Source organism: Zea mays, chromosome 8 (assembly GCF_902167145.1).
Source record: "Zea mays cultivar B73 chromosome 8, Zm-B73-REFERENCE-NAM-5.0, whole genome shotgun sequence".
In the NCBI taxonomy this organism is placed as follows: Eukaryota; Viridiplantae; Streptophyta; class Magnoliopsida; order Poales; family Poaceae; genus Zea; species Zea mays.
Genome location: NC_050103.1, coordinates 91,327,735 through 91,345,483, shown reverse-complemented (window position 1 = coordinate 91,345,483; position 17,749 = coordinate 91,327,735). Strand labels below are relative to the sequence as shown.

At 42.8% G+C, this 17,749-nt stretch overlaps 1 non-coding gene across 1 annotated transcript; it reads right to left on the bottom strand.

Moving 5' to 3' along the window:
• Positions 1 to 15,716: 15,716 nt before the first annotated feature.
• On the bottom strand, positions 15,717 to 15,788 carry TRNAM-CAU (transfer RNA methionine (anticodon CAU)). The gene has a single exon. It is a non-coding gene; the product is annotated as a tRNA-Met (tRNA).
• Between the last annotated feature and the right edge of the window lie 1,961 nt (positions 15,789 to 17,749).

Genomic DNA, 17,749 nt, shown 5'->3' with positions numbered 1-17,749 from the left:
CTCTTTAAATAGCCCGGCTGCTTTCTCCACTCGTTCTTGTTCACTCGTCTTCTCCTTCTTCTTCACTTCCCCTCCCTCTGCATGGACCATGGCCGGCGGCAAGAAAGGTCATCATCATACTGACGAGAAGCGGAAGCGCCCCCCCCCCCCCCCCGAGTCCTCCCTCGGAGGACTACAGGGACTCAGAGTACTCGGAAAATGAATAGAAATAGAGTCTGATCCTTAAATCTTATAGTGTAAAATTTAATGCCCATTGTCACCCCTAGCTCTAGTATAGAGGATGATCTAGATGCAAATGGAGATTGCCTCCACCTCTTCTACCTACCTAGTGATGATGATGCCAAAGTGTAGATGTGGGAGACTGGGAGGAGACCAACACACTTGTGGAGGAGGCATGGAAGCCGAGGCGATCGAGGGGAGCAAAGGGAGGGACATGGAGTGGAGGGCAGAAGGGAGTGCAACGGCGATGGCGACGACGATAGTTTCGTTCGTGGTCTCATTCAGTAAGTCGAGAGAGACAGGGATTGCTGCCCCACCTCTGATGATCGGGTCTATTTCTACGTCAAAATTGGGCTCTAGGTGGGCTAGAACTCTCGTGAAGTTGTCTTCCAAACAGACCAAAATGATGCCCTGTGGAAACTTCCCAAGGGCTAGTTTGGAAACAAAATTCTCCTTGGGACCTCCCTCATTTCTTAGGGTGAACAATCCCTTCAATCGCCTTTCTACATCTCGCTCATATCCATCCCCTCTACAATCCAGTTTGCTTCGATTCGAGATGGATTCGTTCCCGACGGATGGTGGTGGCTCAACGTCTTCCCCTTTGTGTTCGATGCGGCGGTGGCCCGAGAGACACAAAAAAAAGGCGGCTACAACACGGAACTCTCAAGAAAGCGAGGAAGACATGGGCTCGCTGCCGATGCGGCCAAGCAAGGCTGGCGCGAGCATCCAGGCAAGGACAGCAAAGGTGCTCCTGAAGCCGATGCAGGCAGGGACTACCTTGGCGGTGATTGAACCAAAGCAAGGTGGGACGACAGCAGCGGCCCCAAAACCTAAGAGCAGTCTCAACCTAAGACACTATTTATAGTTTCTATAGCCTCCACGTCATCTATAAACTACTACTAGGCACTACCTCTTCAATGCAAACATCAATATTACTTAACTGAATTTAATACTCCTCTTCTCTCGTTATGTTTTGGATATCACGTTGAAACCAAGTCTTATACAAGACCCAATTTCTTACTCTTTCTTTATTCTTATTGTTACTAACCTTGGGATTGATAATTGATAATTAGTCCCTAAGGATTGTAGGTAATATATATAACCAGTAGTCTTGGGCCTAATGGGCCTTAACACCCCTCCTCAAACTCAAGGTGGAAATGGAGGATCTGAAGCTTTGAGTTTGATCAAGTGAAATTGATGTTGTGCTCTTGTTTGTGCTTTGGTGAAGAAATCTGCCAATTGATATTCTGAGGGCACATATTGAAGATCAATAGTCTTCTACTGATAATGGGATCGAGTAAAGGATGCATCAACACCTATGTGTTTAGTAAGTTCATGCTTCACTGGATCATGAGAAATATGTATAGCGCTCAAGTTATCACATAACAGAGGTGTAGAAGTGTCACAAGAGACACTAAGATCAGCCAAGAGCCAGTGCAACCAAATAATTTCAGCAGTGGTAGTAGCAAGTGCCCGAAGTTCATCTTCAGCACTAGAACGAGATATGGCTGCTTGCTTCTTGGATTTCCATGCAATGGGAGATGACCCAAGGAGAATACAGTAACCTATAGTAGAACAACGGTCAACAGGATCACTTGCCCAAGTGGCATCTGAATACGCATGAAGCTGAAGTGGGCTATCTGAAGCATAGAGTAAACATCTGGATCTTGTCCCACGTAAATATCGAAGCACACGAAGCAAATGACCATACTGAACTAAAGTAGGTGTTGATACAAATGGGCTCAACATATGAATAGCATGAGCAATATCAGGTCTGGTGATGGTGAGATAAACAAGACTACCCACAATATGACGATACCGAGTTGGATCTGCTAGTGGGGTCCCATCCTTCGGACGAAGTTGTAAATGAATATACATCGGTGTTGCAACAGTGCGTGTTCCAGAGCGATCAAGAAGATCTTGTATATATTTGGACTGAGACAGATAAAAGCCTTTTTGAGTCTGTTGAACTTCAATGCCCAAGAAATAGCTAAGCGATCCCAAATCAGACATCTGAAATTCCTTACTAAGATGTTGCTTGACATGAGAAATATGTTCTGAGTTGTCACCTGTAATCAGCATATCATCCACATATAATAGTAGTAAAGTACGACCTTTTGGAGAGACATGAACAAACAATGCAAGATCATGTTCACTAGAAGAAAAACCAGCAGCTGTGATGACAAAGATGAATCGCTTAAACCAAGCACGAGGAGCTTGTTTCAGCCCATACAATGCGCGACGAAGACGACAAACATGCCCTAAGGGAGTATCAACCCCTGGAGGAGGATGCATACAAACTTCTTCTTGTAGATCGTCATTAAGAAAAGCATTCTTGACATCCATCTGGGATATAGTCCAAGAAGATGAGGCTGCAACTGCAATCAAGGTTCAAACAATAGTCATATGCGCAATAGGTGCAAAAGTCTCATCATAATCAAGTTCTTGAGTCTGTTGAAAACCATGGGCCACAAGACGAGCTTTATACCTCTCAATGGAACCATCTGATTTTGTCTTAACTTTGAAGACCCATTTACATGTGATAGGGACAACATGTGAGGGTAAAGGAACAATATCTCATGTACCAGTGCGTTCAAGAGCAGCCAATTCATCAATCATAGCTAGCTGCCACTCAAGAATCCCAGAAGCTTCCTGATATGTAGTGGGTTCAACAATTGCCACACCAGCCCGTGGAAAACCATAGCGATCTGGAGGTTCAATGGTACCACGGTCACGAAGACTGTATCCATGATTAAAAACATCATTAAACTCATTATTGTTAGTACAAGAATCAGGTACATGATCAGTATCAGGACTAGCCGTAGGAATAGAGCGGGAACGACGAATGTAGGTTTGGATGATAGGTGGTTTGGAAGAGTAAGAGGTGGATGACGTGGAGGTGGAAGGTGGTGTTATGGAAATGAGAACATCAGATGTGGATGTAGAAGATGATGGTTCAGATGCAGGAATGGAAGGAAGACACATGAAAGAAGTAGATTATGTGGGATAATAGGTGGAGTGAGTAGACTGGTTGTGAAAGAAGGGGTGATTTTCATTGAAACTCACATCTCTAGAAATCCGAATACGACGAGTAGATGGATCATAACGACGATAGCCTTTGTGTTCAGGACTGTATCCAAGGAATACACACTCTACAGATTGAGCAGTCAATTTAGTCCGCTCACGTGGTGGTAACAAGACATAACATATACATCCAAACACACGAAGATGATCATATCGTGGAGAAGTCCCAAAAAGAACTTCACCCGGTGATTTACCAGAAAGTTTAAATGAAGGTTGTCTATTAATGAGATACACGGCAGTGGAAACAGCTTCACTCCAAAAGTGTGAAGGTACAAAATAAGATATCAAAAGAGTATGAGCACTCTCAATAATATGACGGTGTTTGCGTTCAGCAACACCATTTTGGGCATGAGCACCAGGACAAGAAAGTTGAGCTAGAGTACCCTCTATGGTCAATATCTGGCGAAAATTATCAGATAGGAATTCACCATTTTAATAGTAGCAGAAAACTGGGTGTGAACCATGCGAGTGAAGGACTTGTAAATAGAAGGCAATTCCGAGCGGCGTTTCATGAAGTAAATCCAAGTATAACGAGAATGATCATAAATAAAAATGACATAATATTTATGACCACCTTTAGAAACAAACGGAGCTGGACCCAAACATCAGAGTGAATTAGATCAAAAGGTTTAGCAGAATGAGAATTACTAGTAAAATATGGAAGTTGTATTTGTTTTCCAAGATAACAACCTTTACAATGAAAACTAGACTCAACATGAGTAGAGCCTAAGCATCCTGACTTTATTAGAGTAGACAGACGGGATCCACATAAGTGACCCATACGACTATGCCACTGGGCGAATGACGTCGTGGGGCCCGAAGCAGCAAGCACATGAGGTGTAGTGGTAGGGGATGAAGGAAGACGCAAAGTGTCCTAGATGTAGAGGCGAGGTGAAGATTTACGACGACGGCCAGTCCCAATCACATCCCCTGTTTTGCGATCCTGTACAAAACAAGATGAGTCATCAAATCCTATAAAACAATTGTGGTATGTAATTTGACCAAATGATAGTAGATCCATGGATAACTGAGGTACAAAAAATATATTTGGGATAGTAAAAGTTGGATCAGAAAGAGAACCCTTGTGGGTGACAATGACATAATGTACCATAAGCAGTCTGAACAGAAGTACCCTCGGTGACAGGTGTAGTAGACGCCAGCCTTGACTGATCAGATGTCACATGAAAGGAAGCTCCAGAATCAAGAACCCAGGATGATGACAAAGCACCAGCAGATGAAGTAGCAGCAACCGCAACTGAGCTTCTAGGAGATGGTCCTGTACCACGACCACGAGTAGCACGACAGACACGAAAATCAGCCAGCTTCTCTGGAAACTTAGCAAAGCAGCTCTCAGATCGATGAGTGGTCTTTTTGCAGTGATCACAAGGCTAAAAGGAGGTGTTCCTAGACCTCTGAGCAGTAGCCAACACACTGTGAGAACTCACACCAGTAATGGAAGACATAGACTTCAGACGAGTCTCTTCAGCAAGTAATTCAGACAATGCCTAAGCCATAGTGAGAGTATCTGAACTGTGAAACAGCCTTGCACGAAGAGAATCAAATTCAGATCGAACTCTCATAACAAATCTATAGGTAAAGAACTTCTCAATGAACTTATGGGCTGGGCAAGGCACAGCTGTACAAGAAAGCACCATGGAGGTCAATGCACTCATAAGACGATCAAAGGCGGAATAATTTTCATCAATGGACATATCATGTTGCTCAATTACGTGAGTCTGCTGCATAAGGGTATGTAAAAGAGCACCACTATCCTGAACAAACTGATCCTTCAGATGTGACCAGATAGCCTGAGCAGTGGTAAATTTGGACAGACTCATAATCATAGTTGGTTTAGTGCTGTTGACCATTGCAACCATTACCTTGCCATCATTGATCTGCCAAGTCTTGATTGCAGCAGCATTGCTTCTATCCGCGCCAGATCCAGATCCACGCAGGGAAGACGGCGGCAAGGGCGCGGCGGCAGTGGTCCGCGCACAGAGGACGCCGCGGCGGCAGCCGATCCGCGACTGCAGGATGGTCCGCGACGGCAGCAAGGTCCGCGACGGCGGCAGCTAGGTGAGGAAGAGCCGCGACGGCGGTAGCACGGGAGGACAGCTGCGACGACGGCTTAGTGGGGAACAGCCACGACGACGGCTAAAAAATTAGGGTTTCGTAACCTGCTTTGTTACCGTGTTAATTCATAATTAGTCCCTAAGGACTGTAGTAATATATATAGCCAGTAGATCTAGGCTTAATGGGTCTTAACACTTATCACATCATCTTTTAGCTTATGTAGCAGCTGAATTAATACTATAAAAACTGGATAACGTGGAGGGTTGGGACTGCTCCACCATGGCAGTGTCCATGCACAGATATGGCGTTGACACCGGTAGCTAGCGTTCGGGCACGACGCTCGGATTGAAGCCAAGGCCACTGACGGCTGCGATGGCTCCATCCGGCGTTGCCGCGTTGCCCTCATCGGCCACTCCTCCTTACCTACGTTTCCCCTCATCCATTCCAACACAAGGACCAGGTATGTGAGTTTTAGTATCTGAATTCTGTCTATGATTGAAAATAAGAACAAAGAACTTCTCAATTCTGAATTCTGTGTGTGATTGAAAATAAGAACAGAGAGCATCTCAAGTCTTCTTTTTGGCTGCGGTAGTTTCAGCTAATGATCAATTGGCACTCGATCGAGAGTGGTGATTGATCACATTAATCTGTCTGGATTATTAGATGCGTCCCATGCAGAATGGAAGCCCAGTTCTTCAGACTATTTGTTGGTGACATGCTTGAACAATAGAGTTTCTGAAATTTACAAGATTTGCATTATGATCAAACTGAAGGCTATCCGATCTTACTATTCGAGCGTATAGTGCAGGCTCTTGGTCAGTGGTCTTCTTATTTTCAACAAAATTTTGATGCGGTTGATAGAGAAGGGTACTCTCCCCTCGTAAAGTGTACCGCAACCATTCGAATGCTTGCGTATGGAACCAGCTTGATGAAGTTTTGAAGATGGGTGCAAGCTCAACATTGGAGTTTTTGGGAGAATTCGCAAAAGGGGGTCATTGCAGTTTTTGGCCCAGAGTACTTGCGACCTCCTACGAAGGATGAACTAGAAAAAATATTAGAGAAAATGGGTCACACGATTTTCCTGGTATGATAGGGAGCATTGACTGTATGCATTGTCGTTGGAAGAATTGTCCAAAAGCTTGGGCTGGCTTTTTTTACGCGTGGTGACAAAGGCAATTCTACTATGATTCTTCAAGCGGTGGCATCACACAATTTCGTATATGGCATTTTTGGTACTGACAGATCTCGCAACGACATCAATGTGTTGAATCAGTTAACTGCTATCCGATTTTGTGTTTTCACTTTATTAAAAAAAAAGAGAGAGGAGGGGGCCAGCCGGGTGGGCCGCTACAAGGCCCAGCTGACCGAGCAGCCCACGGGCTGGCAGTTGGCTAGGGCATGAAGAAGCCACGGCTTGGAGATCGGTAGAACGAGCAGAGTAGCAAAAGCTGGGGCGGCGGCGCTTCAACGGAGGCCGAGCTCTGCGGCTCGTTCGTCCGAGATCCACGGGAAAGCAGTTGGCCTCCTCTCCCCACCTCGTCTCCTTAAAGGATGGGCGGTAAATCCCGTGTAGAAGTGTGTTCTACTCCTCTCTACAGCTGGCTGTTCCATTCTTCTAGCTCCATAATTCCCTAGTGTTCCTGTGTTTAATCGCTGGTGGTGATTGGAAGCTAGTAGAGGTGGTGCTGTTCTTGTGCAGCAAGGTTCTCCTGTGCTCCGTTGATTTACAGTGCGCCTGTGTGGTGCTCTGTCTGATCTGATTATTGTCCACCGTGGTCTGGTGCCTGGGCTCCCTGCTGCGCGGTGTTCGTCTTCTCGGGCTGGTGCCGTGGACGTCTCCCTCGGCTCCGGCAGCGGCTCTAGTATCTCCGTCAACCTCCCGCCGTGCAGGCCCGGACGTGGGCGGCGGAATTGGTTTTCTGGGACAGAACCTTGTGTTCGCTGAGCTGGTCTTCCCACGTAGACAATCTACGTGCTGTGAGTTATTCGTTGCCTCATTTTATTTACTGTTTAATTTTGTGCAATCTGCTAGTATTAAATACTTGGGTGTGATTGCACTATTGTGGGCGGATTTGTGTGCTCGATGATGATAGCGGTGTAGTGAGACAGAGTGACAGTCTGGGTTTTAGTGTATTATCATTTTCATCATTGATATTATTTGTGCCTAATTAAATCTCTCTTTATTGAGGCTGTTTACCTGTGTTAAATTCTGTTAATTTATTTAATACACAGCTCCTTACTATCAGTTTTTATATTTGATTATTAGACTTATTACATCTGATCTAAAACCCTTATTTGGTAAGATAGGACTGTCACGTTAGTCGAGGATCTCTGATCACCTTTTAGCGTTGGAGGGCTGTTTATTACAGCAACCCGCTACTTTGAGAGCAATAGTTTAAGATAAACAATTATGTTTATTAGTTTAATCTGCCTTCTTCATCTGCAAGCCATGTTTAATTTTGAAATGGACCTGTGTAGCTATTTTACATGTTTACATGTTTTAGAATTGCTACTGTTCATTACTGCTATAATTTCATATGGTATTTATCTGAGTTATATGAGTGTTTTATTCGGAATTAGAATATTTAATCTATTTAAATATGTAGAAAGCATGTCACTTATTTCTCTAATATTACAACAATCCAGAAAACCAATTCGTATTATGGCCTCCAGTTCTGATGTCATTAAGCCTGAAGCGTTCGACGGCGCAAGCTTTAAACGCTGACAGATTAAGACTCGCATGTGGCTCACTGACCTAAAATTATTTTGGGTAGTGACGTCGGCTGTTCCCCGGGCTGCATCAGATGATGCTGATGATGCAGCGAAGGCCGCCGCACTAGCGGAGAAAGCCAAGTGGGACGAAGCCAATGAGGCATGCTTGTCTCGTTTGCTGAACGTCTTGTCGAACCGCTTATTTGACGTGTACTCTGGTTTTGCCTCCGCCAAGGGTCTATGGACTGAACTTGAGAACGAGTTCTCTGAAGTTGACAATGGCAATGAGTCATTCACAACGGAAAACTACCTCAACTATAAAATGGTTGAGGGAAGGTCTGTTATGGAGCAGCTACAGGAGATTCAACTCCTTGTTAGGGACTTGGTCCAATATGGCTGCGTCCTACCAGACAGTTTTCAGGTGAATGCAATACTGGCAAAGCTCCCGCCTTCTTGGCGAGACTTTATGACTTCACGCCGCCACATGAAGAAGCAAATGACTCTCACTGAGTTGTCAGCTGCGATAAATGTGGAAGAGCGTGCAAGGTCCAGTAACAAGCCATCCCAGCAACTCGAGGCTCACGTTGTTGAGAAGGGTGGAGATAGAAAATTCCAGAAGAAGAAGAAGAACTCTCCACAGAAGAATATGAACCAACCTAAGTCCAAAAAGATGAAGAAGAAAAAGGAGGACTTTATCTGCTACGTTTGTGGTGTCTCTGGGCATACAGCTCGGAGGTGCAAACTTAGGAAGAGAAAAGGTCCTCCACCTCAGCGCAAAGAAGGGAACGTGGTGGTTAACTCCACCCCAGGGTATGCACCTCAGGCCTTTATGGCAAGTCCATCAAATGACTGGTGGATGGATTCTGGTGCTACTGTTCATATTTGTGCTGATCGATCCATGTTCTCTTCATTCCAGGGATACAACAGCGCACCAGTCTTGATGGGAAATGGTGTTCCGGCAGCAGTTCGAGGTACTGGACAGGTCTACCTGAAGTTAACTTCAGGAAAGACGCTCGTGCTGAAGGACGTACTCTATGTGCCATCGATGAGCTGGAACCTCATATCAGTGTCGCTGCTATGTCGACAGGGTCTCAAATTAGTGTTTGAGTCTAATAAAGTGGTCCTGTCTAAGTTTGGTACTTTTGTTGAAAAGTCATATGAGTCAGGCGGTTTGTTCCGTCTTTCTGTTTTGAACAATCATTCTTCTTACCATGTTAATGTGGTCTGTAATAACGACTCCATTAATAATATATGGCATTCCCGTTTGTGTCATGTGAATTTTGAGGCCATTAAAAGATTAAGTGACATGTCTTTAATTCCTGAATATAAACATGTTAAAGGTGTAAAATGTGGTATTCGTGTGCAAGCTAAGCAGCCTAGAAAACCGTTTCATACGGTTGAAGGCAGAAGTACCACTCCTTTAGAACTAATTCACTCAGATATCTGTGAGATGAATGGTATAATCACAAAAGGCGGTAAAAGATACTTTCTTACCTTGATAGATGATGCTACCAGGTTCTGTTATATTTACTTACTCAGAACTAAAGATGAGGCACTAGAACACTTTAAGATCTATAAGACTGAAGTTGAAAACCAGTTAGACAAGAAAATTAAAAGGCTACGGTCTGATAGAGGAGGTGAATACCTTTCCAACCTTTTTGATGAGTACTGCAAAGAGTGTGGAATCATTCATGAAACCACCGCTCCATATTCACCTCAGTCAAATGGGGTAGCTGAAAGGAAGAACCGAACGGTGTGTGACCTAGCTAATGCTTTGTTGCAAAGTTCGGGGATGCCTGACATCTGGTGGGGCGAGGCAGTACTCACAGTGTGCTATGTTCTGAACAGGGTGCCGCCTCGCAACCGTGAGGCCACACCCTATGAAGGATTTAAAGGAAGGAAGCCAGATCTTTCGCATCTTCGAACTTGGGGCTGCCTTGCAAAGGTGAATGTCCCGTTGCCGAAGAAGAGAAAGCTAGGCCCTAAGACCGTAGACTGTGTCTTCCTGGGTTATGCACATAACAGTGCAGCTTATAGATTTCTAGTGGTCCATTCCGAGACAAGCGAAATCGCTATAAATGTAATAATGGAGTCTCGGGATGTGACATTCTTTGAGAGCATCTTCCCTATGCGGGATAAGGAAGTAGTAGCCCCAGATGGTCCATCTCGGACATATTCTCTGCCCTCGAGTGTCCATGACTAGACTCCAGATTTGGAGTTAAGGAGGAGTAAGAGACAAAGGACTGAAAAGTCTCTGGGTGATGATTATATTATTTATCTAGTGGATGAAGAACCACGCTCCCTCACAGAGGCATATACATCTCCGGATGCAGAGTACTGGAGGGAGGCTGTCCGTAGCGAGATGGATTCAATCATCTCGAACGGAACTTGGGAGATAACTGATCTCCCAGCTGGTTGCAAGCCTGTGGGCTGCAAATGGATCTTTAGGAGGAAGAGGAGACCCGATGGTACCATTGAAAAGTACAAGGCCCGTCTTGTGGCTAAGGGTTTTACTCAGAAGAAAGAGGAGGATTATTTTGATACTTATTCTCCGGTGGCTCGATTGCCCACAATCCGTGTGCTTCTGGCACTGGCTGCTGCTTATAAACTTCTTGTTCATCAAATGGACGTAAAGACAGCATTCCTAAATGGAGAGCTGGAAGAGGAAATTTATATGCAGCAACCAGAAGGATTTGTGGTTAAAGGACAAGAGAGCAAAGTGTGTCGCTTGATTAAATCCTTATATGGTCTTAAGCAAGCTCCCAGACAATGGCATGAGAAGTTTAATAATACTCTGACCACTGCCGGGTTTTGTGTAAACAAAGCCGACAAGTGTGTGTATTATCGCTTCTCTGGGGGCAAAGGTGTTATCATGTGTTTATACGTTGATGACATATTGATATTTGGGACCGATTTGGAAGCTATCATGGAGACAAAAATATTCCTCTCCAAGAACTTTGATATGAAGGACTTGGGTGAAGCTGATGTAATATTGAACATCAAGCTAATAAAGGGTGAGGATGGGATTACTTTGTCACAATCCCATTATGTGGAAAAGGTCCTGACTCGCTTTGGACATATGGACTGTAAACCAGTCACCACGCCCTATGATCCATCCTACACGCTCAGTAAATATGAAGGCGAGCATGTGAACCAGCTACTATATTCGCAGATCATCGGATCTCTCATGTATCTGAGCAGTGCAACTAGACCAGATATCTCATATGCAGTATGCAGACTGGCTCGTTATTCGGCCAGTCCAGGAGATAGACACTGGGTAGCCTTGTACAGAGTGCTTCGGTATTTGAAGGGAGCGATGAATCTTGGTATTAAATATACCGGATTTTCGTCAGTACTTGAAGGATTCAGTGATGCAAACTGGATCTCTGACTCAGATCAAATGAAGTCTACAAGTGGCTATGTGTTCACTTTAGCTGGTGGGGCCGTGTCATGGAGATCGTCTAAACAATCAGTGTTGACACGTTCCACCAAGGAGGCTGAATTAGTTGCACTTGATTCAGCAGCATTGGAGGCTGAATGGTTGAGAGACCTGTTGTCAGACCTTCCAATGCTAGCAAAGCCGATACCGGCTGTCCTAGTATACTGTGACAACACTTCTGTGTTGCTGAAAGTGAACAGTAGAAAGGACAACCAAAAATCCTCGAGGCATATCAGAAGACGACTTGATTCATGTCGGCATGCTAGAGAGACGGGTGTAATAACCGTAGATTACATCAAGTCTGAAAGGAACCTTGCTGATCCTTTCACCAAAGGGCTGGCTCAAAAGCCAATCCAAGTAGCGTGCATGGGAATGGGACTCGTACCCTGTTAGCGGTTTCAACTGCGGATAACTGTCCTGTGTGACCGGAGATCCCGAGATCCAGGCTCCAGGAAACGAAGCACTGTGGAACCAAGAGCACAAAAGATAAAGAGTCTCATGAGCTGCTGTGCTCTGACTGTATGGCAGGTTGAGCGATATGCTCTTAATGAAGTCAATGCTATAAGCAGGGAAATTGTCCTACAGAATTTCCTTAACGATTTCACCTATATGAGCTGACTATGGGGTCGCAGTCCAGGAGAGAATGGGGTTTTCTCTCTAGTGAGCTCATGAATAGATATTAAATGGCATGACCGTAACGCCTTGCCCCGTAAGAGAAGCAGATAATCTGCCTAGTACTATGTGCCTTTTGTGCGAAGATTCTCACACTAGGGTTTGTGGATCAAGGCGTAGTCCTCCGCTTACTCGTGTAGGGTTGGAGTACACTGGGATAGGCTTTGGTTCAAACCTAACAAGTACCTCTGCCGAAAAGTAGTATATAAACAGTACGGGAGCTCAATGACATTGATCAGAAAATAAGAGTGAAAATGGTGGGGATTGCTATCCGATTTTTGTGTTTTCACTTTATTAAAAAAAAGAGAGAGAGGAGGGGGCCAGCCGGGTGGGCCGCTACAAGGCCCAGCTGACCGAGCAGCCCACGGGCTGGCAGTTGGCTAGGGCATGAAGAGGCCACGACTTGGAGATCGGTAGAACGAGCAGAGCAGCAAAAGCTGGGGCGGCGGCGCTTCAACGGAGGCCGAGCTCTGCGGCTCGTTCGTCCGAGATCCACGGGAAAGCAGTTGGCCTCCTCTCCCCACCTCGTCTCCTTAAAGGATGGGCGGTAAATCCCGTGTAGAAGTGTGTTCTACTCCTCTCTGCAGCTGGCTGTTCCATTCTTCTAGCTCCATAATTCCCTAGTGTTCCTGTGTTTAATCGCTGGTGGTGATTGGAAGCTAGTAGAGGTGGTGCTGTTCTTGTGCAGCAAGGTTCTCCTGTGCTCCGTTGATTTACAGTGCGCCTGTGTGGTGCTCTGTCTGATCTGATTATTGTCCACCGTGGTCTGGTGCCTGGGCTCCCTGCTGCGCGGTGTTCGTCTTCTCGGGCTGGTGCCGTGGACGTCTCCCTCGGCTCCGGCAGCGGCTCTAGTATCTCCGTCAACCTCCCGCCGTGCAGGCCCGGACGTGGGCGGCGGAATTGGTTTTCTGGGACAGAACCTTGTGTTCGCTGAGCTGGTCTTCCCACGTAGACAATCTACGTGCTGTGAGTTATTCGTTGCCTCATTTTATTTACTGTTTAATTTTGTGCAATCTGCTAGTATTAAATACTTGGGTGTGACTGCACTGTTGTGGGCGATTTGTGTGCTCGATGATGATAGCGGTGTAGTGAGACAACGTGACAGTCTGGGTTTTAGTGTATTATCATTTTCATCATTGATATAATTTGTGCCTAATTAAATCTCTCTTTATTGAGGCTGTTTACCTGTGTTAAATTCTGTTAATTTATTTAATACACAGCTCCTTACTATCAGTATTTATATTTGATTATTAGGCTTATTACATCTGATCTAAAACCCTTATTTGGTAAGATAGGACTGTCACGTTAGTCGAGGATCTCTGATCACCTTTTAGCGTTGGAGGGCTGTTTATTACAGCAACCCGCTACTTTGAGAGCAATAGTTTAAGATAAACAATTATGTTTATTAGTTTAATCTGCCTTCTTCATCTGCAAGCCATGTTTAATTTTGAAATGGACCTGTGTAGCTATTTTACATGTTTACATGTTTTAGAATTGCTACTGTTCATTGCTGCTATAATTTCATATGGTATTTATCTGAGTTATATGAGTGTTTTATTCGGAATTAGAATATTTAATCTATTTAAATATGTAGAAAGCATGTCACTTATTTCTCTAATATTACAACATTAACATGTTAAAAGGTTAAACTCCATATTATCTTGCTGATGGAGAGTGGGCGGTATCTTGCTGATGGAGGGTGGGCAGTATATGTAAAGCATCAAGAAAAGACGAGGAAGAATGTTGAGTGCGCGTTTGGAGTGTTACGGTCCCGTTTTGATATTGTTCACCGATAGAAGCCCGTTTATGGAAGCGAGGGGATGTTGTCAACATCGTAATAGCTTGTATTATCCTTCATAACATGACTGTCGAAGATGAAAAAGAATAAGTTAGAGTTCCTATGGACTTGAACGAAAACTCAAGTGAAACAATTGTGCTACCACTGGAAGGGCAAACTAATGACAATCCCGACCCTCGCTTCGTCGGAGTGCTACAAAGGAATTCCGCTATTCAAGCTCGCTCGACTCATACTCAACTGAAGAGGGATTTGGTTCAAAATATATGGCAAAAATATGGTCCCATCGCAAATAAATCTACATGAAGTTATCATGCCATTTACCAATTATAATATATATTATGTATATGGTGCTTTTTGAATTAAAATGATATACAATGTCTTGTATTCCTGCTAATTTACAAAAAAAGTAATATATTATATTTGTGTGTATCAATTAGCAAGAAACATATTGGTTACAAAGATCATTTGTATATTGCATCATTTGTATTAAAGACTAGCAAATGAATTAAAAACCGCACATACAGCGGACAACTCACTGTATAATTCATCTTTTTTACTGTTTATATGTGTTTTCCAATATACATATAGACATCCGTTTTCTCATGCATGTTTTTTAATGAGGCAGCAGTTGCATGTGATGCACTTTTTCTCATTTTCACTATTTTTGAGAGTTTTTAACAAAGCATCCACGTAGCATAAATGGGGCAAAAGAGGAGTTTTGTAAATCAAGTCCAAAAATAGTACTCCCTCCGTTCCCTATCTTAAGGTCACGAAAGTTTATTCTAAGTCAAAGTTTTGAAACTTTGACCATTAATAATAAAATATTCATAAACATTGACTAAATAAAAACGAAACTATTACATTTATTATTAAAACATATAGAACAATATATTATTTATTTAATTTAAAAATAATTAATTTTGTAGATATTGTTGGTCAAAATTTTAAAACTTTGACTTAGGACAAACCTTCATTACCTCACAGGGAGTATAAGAACATGACTTTGAAATGTTGGCCATATTAATGAAACATGAGAGGGAAATTTAGAGAGTTCACACAATGGTAATTGTATTCACCTCAGCCCCTTTTAGTATGAACAAGGGGTCACTTTCACCTTATGTAATTTAAGAAACAAAATGAATACAGAAGCTCCCCTTCCCTTCTACATCTCTGTGTTCTTACATGTTATTGTTGTGCTTGTGATTGTGTGTTCAAAGAACCTAATTTCTAACCCAAACATCCAATAGAAAAGTTACTTGGAACGACAAAACGGTCGTCACTCATTTTAAATGTGATGTCATCCTCCTAAGTTATTGGCTGATAATTCAACTATACGCGAACTACGCCAGTGAAACGCAAATATAAATATTAATTACTCTTTCTGAGATTCAGGACACCTGCAGTTTTATGGTATTTGCTAGAACAGCTAAGTAAAAACTTATGCATCGAAAAGATATAAATCAGGAAGGCCGCTGAAATAGTACAACAATGTGAAGAATTCAACTCTTTTTGAGCATTCCAGACGACTGCATTTTTATGGTATTGCTAGAACAGCAAAGTGAAAATTTCAGAATAAAAGGTTGAAATCAGGAAGCCAACTGAACTAGAATAGCAAAGTGAAAAAGCTCTTTCTGAGCATTTAAGGCACCTGTATTTTTATGGTATTGCAAGAAAAGGAAAGTGGAAAAAATCAGGGAAAAAAGCAAAAGCAAAAAAAATTATCAGAGCCAGGTTTCGATCCTGGGACCTGTGGGTTATGGGCCCACCACGCTTCCACTGCGCCACTCTGATGTTGTTGGCTATGCACAACTTTGTTAATATAAATTACATCTGTTTGTTTCTGAAACCGCTGGATACTGATGTCGTTGTCAGTGAGCAGATTATCTTTTATATATTGATCTACTTGTTTCTGAAACATACGTGCTCCGACACTGAATACTGATCTACGTTAGTGAGGACTAAATAAAAAAACTAAAGGTAATCTAATGTTACAGTGTGTCCACCTTGGTTCTGAAACCTCGAGTTCTCTTACTGCCATTAAATACTCGTCTTACATAACTAGTACCTTTCTCGTGCTCCGCAGAGTCTTTGACCAATGCATCCACTGACTCAAAGATCAATTTTGTAAATATATTGGAGCACCAATATATATGGACAGGTTCACATAGAAGTATATATAGGCAATAGGTCGTGTCGGGCCAGCTCAGCACGAGCTTGCCACAAGCCTAGCCGATTTTGTCGAACCGAGACAAGACATGGATGGATGGCGGGCCATGTTGTGTCCAACAATGGGCCGAAGTCTACGATCAAGCACAATAGACATATGTTTTACCTATTTTTTTATATTTAATATGATGTGAACATTGCAGATAATGTTCATTGTGTTATTTACTTTAAGAATCATGGTTTTGTACAGAAGCCCATGTGCATATTATTATCCTATTGAACCTTTTTATGATGTCAATGGTGCATAACTATTAAGAATATAATGATTAATTGTGGTAAATTATAGTGCCGGTAACTATTACGACAATGTCAATGTAATTGTAAGGTGTTGCATCATAAGTACATTCCTTAAATTTAGTGGGATGGTCTAATTCTTCATGTTAATACTAACTAACTATGAAGAATGAGGTGGTGATAGATCAACTCATTCAATTTCACAAACCAAACAAAAAAGTGAGTGAGAAGATGATGAACTAGCTTATTCCTCAAACAAAACAACCTATAAATATTAGACTTCAGTCTCCAATGTATATATCTATGTATATTTGGCAGTACGTATAGACCCACTTAATCATAAATGCTATTGGCCGCCACTGTTTGTACTCACTGTGAATAAGTGTACTGATTGCTAATCAGTCATTTCTATTGAAATATTCTTGTTCTCTTCCATTTACATGTTGTATAATAAAAGATGCAAGCTAGATGAATTGCTGAACATATAAAACGAAACGGATAAAGCCTATTCCATGAAATCTTATTTATTGTTAATGGGGTAAATGAACTTGCTCTTTTAGTCTGTTACATCAGTTATTGTGTGTTTTCAATTTCTGACAGTTAGGATTTTATCTAAGAACTGCATGTTGATAGGCATAGGGAGTGAATAGCCTTGTGGCAAAACCTATTATGCTGAGTGTGATTAGGTCTTTACTATTTTGTTTATCAAAATTATAATTTGCATTAGTTTAGGATTCTTTCTCTAATTAAGGGGTGGTATTTTTCTGGGTTAAATAAAATTTGGTACACTACTTTGGAAAGATTAGTTATATCATTATGACATGCATCATCTTTTCTTTGTGATTTGTGTTTAGGTAGTCTATCAAAACCAAAGTAGTATTTTTTCAAGGTTTGAAAAGACAGCTGGATATGAAGAAAAGCATCGAAATGTAGACAATGCTATAAAGTATTAGTGAGCTTTCTCAACTTCAGCATCTTCATTATTTATAAACTTGCATCACATTAACCACGTGACAAACAGAAAAGAAGGGAAATCAATTTCAATGGAATAAGGTTATAGAACACGTGCTAGTGAACTTGGAACTTACTAGTTAGTTATTGACGACAACTCGTGTGCAGGTCTGCTAACTGTTTCTCTTGCTGATAGCTGGGCCTTCAACGTCCACTGTCCATCCACTGAAATTGATGGGCCTTCACCTGGTGCTCCACCTGGATCCACTCCACACGGACAAAACGTGTTGGCGCTTGAGGGCGGCCGGGGGAGGGGAGGGATGGAGCTCCGATTGGAATCA